Source organism: Octopus bimaculoides, chromosome 30, assembly GCF_001194135.2.
Source record: "Octopus bimaculoides isolate UCB-OBI-ISO-001 chromosome 30, ASM119413v2, whole genome shotgun sequence".
Taxonomy (NCBI): Eukaryota; Metazoa; Mollusca; class Cephalopoda; order Octopoda; family Octopodidae; genus Octopus; species Octopus bimaculoides.
In genome coordinates this window covers 3,953,003-3,955,549 of record NC_069010.1, presented here as the reverse complement: position 1 = coordinate 3,955,549, position 2,547 = coordinate 3,953,003, and the positions used below count along the sequence as shown (strand labels likewise).

At 40.2% G+C, this 2,547-nt stretch overlaps 1 protein-coding gene across 2 annotated transcripts in view; it reads left to right on the top strand.

The window, feature by feature from the left end:
* Positions 1-2,547, top strand: part of LOC106870343 (structure-specific endonuclease subunit slx1) — a 77,835-nt gene that overhangs the window by 61,335 nt on the left and 13,953 nt on the right. Inside the window, exon 1 of one of the 2 annotated variants that reach the window (XM_014916375.2) lies at positions 1,214-1,691. The exons of the other annotated variant lie outside the window; for it this stretch is intronic. The gene's annotated coding sequence lies outside the window, so the exon portion shown is untranslated. Of the gene's footprint in view, positions 1-1,213; positions 1,692-2,547 lie in introns of those variants that run through there. 2 annotated transcript variants of the gene reach the window in all.

The window sequence follows — 2,547 nt, the reverse complement described above, 5'->3', positions numbered from 1 at the left end:
CTAGACTCCGTTTAAAGCTGATAGGGTCCTTTTCCTCTTTTATCTGTTTCGGGACAATGTTAAACAGGGCAGGGCCTGTTGAGGAAAAGAAATTATTTTGCAATGTACCTATATGTTGTGATCCTGAATAATGAAATTGTAGTGGCTCGAAATTATAGCTGCCATTGAGGAAGTACTATTCTGCACTTGCCTTTCCGGAAGCCCCTTGAGTGCACATGCGTAGTAAAACTAGTACTTAAAGAGTTACTTTCGTTTTATAACTCAGTTGAGTGAGAGACCTTCGACGTGACAACACCTCGCTCCTCAACGAAGCACTCTTCACCACGATGCTATCGATATGACAGCTATTTACTCTTCTGGCATGCATCAAGGAAGCTCTTAACCTTCCAATACTCATTACCAATTAATCAGCGGCTGCTAAGCTGAGTGACACAGGACTTATAAAACCAAGCATCATCAAAAAATAAAACTTATTTTTATATTATATTGTTAATTGTTCTACTGTTACTTGATATATAATGCTGTTGAAAGGTGATAGAGAGAGACTAATGTCTCTATTACAACTATCAACCATTTATAAAATTATTGTGTACAGTTCTCATGTCCACTACAACTCATCAAAAGTGCAAGTACAGTACACAGAATTATGTACAAAAGTCAGGAAAGTAAACAGTATATGAGTCATGATATACATGTGTGTATGCGTATGGAGGGAGGGGGATACCAGGTGTAGTGTTAGTGAATTTCAGGAAGCATGGAGGTTTTAAAGGTTGCAATGTCTTGGCAGCTAACACCTGATGCAGGTAGTTTGTTCCATGCTTCAGCAACTTTGGGTGTGAAAAAAATATTTCTGAAAGTCATGGGAGCTGTGCTGCTTTTTGACTTCGTAGGCACGCTCACGTGTGTTAGACACATGGATTTCGGATTATCCATCATGTGTATGAACAAAGATATTCAATAACTCAATCGATTGAAGTATCTGTTCTTTGAATGAACGCGTGAAGTGGATGTTCTGATGGAACATGTTAAGACCTCTCTGTTTGCAGTGGAAGGGAAGTAACTGTGTTGCTGCGTGTGACCGGAGTAACAAGAGCAGAGCGGCGATGGGAGCGGGGGCAAGGAAGGAAGTAAGGAGGAGTAGAAAGGGAGAGGGAGGGGGGAAAGATACTCCGAGGGAGGTTGAAGATAAGGTTGGGGGAGAGGGCGGAGACAGAAAGAGAGAAAGAAAATGGGAGAAACAGTGTGATCGATAGAGAGACACGGAGAGAAAGGGAGATAGGGTGAGGCAGAGACGGAGAGACAGTTCGATAGATGAGGGAGAGAGAGAAAGGCATATAGAACAAGATATGAGAAGGAGAGAGACAGAGAGAAACAGATAAATATAGAGAAAGAGAGACAGAGAAAGACACATCCGGATAGTCCGACGGACAAACACATATATACAGTGGCAAATCGAAAGATCACCTAATATATATATATATATATATATATATATATATATATATACACACACACACTCAGAGGGAAAGATAGAAAGAGAAAAGCAAAGCGAAAGGGAGAGAGAAGAAACAGATAAATATATATAGAGAGAGAGAGAGAAAAGAAGAAATCCCGCCAAGTTGGTGTTTACGATCAAATCTTTCCTGTTGGCGGGGAATTATTCAACAGCTACTGGTGGTATATTATATTTGGTAAATTTGTATTTTTCAAGTCTTTCCTGTATACACGTTGATATATAATGCCTATATGTATCTTTATATCCATAACTATGTATAATATTATATAAAGTTTCGGCGATTTCATATAATATTAACACTGAATCTCTTGACATTTTAAAATCCGTTGTGTTTCACACACACACATTGCATTAATATAAACACTGATGATTCTAAATAAACAATAGACTCTGTGAATATATATATACACACACACACACACACACACACATACACGATACAAAGACTCGCTCACACACACACACACACACGCATGACGGGCTTCTTTCGGTTTCCATCTACCAGATCCACTCACAAGGCTTTGGTTTTCCCGAGGCTCTAGTAGAAGACACTTGCCCAAGGTATCACACAGGTGGGACTGAACCCGGAAGCATGTGGTTGGGAAGCAAGCTTCTTGCCACGCCGTACATATTTTTCACTTCCACTTGATTGTTATTTTTGAATTTAAACAGAAAAATTATATACTTAACAAAGTAAAGTCAGATAAATCGACTGAAATTGAGTCTTCTGGCTTTTTGAGTTTTGTAGTGGCACGTCGTCCACGGAAGTTGAGGGTTTGTCAAGGTACGCTTTTTTCAGACGGTCGACAGACACAATCTCTGTACGACCATTAGCGTCGACCTTGAAGAACTTTGGAGTGCAAGAAAGCACACGAAAGGGTCCTTTATAGGGAGAAACAAGGGGTCCTTTGACAGAATCATCCCTAATAAACACGTGAGACCAAGACTCAATGTCTACTGGCACTTGAGAGGGAGGTGACTGTGTTGTCTGGGACCCATAGCTGGAAGATTTGAGAAATACTCCCGCAACC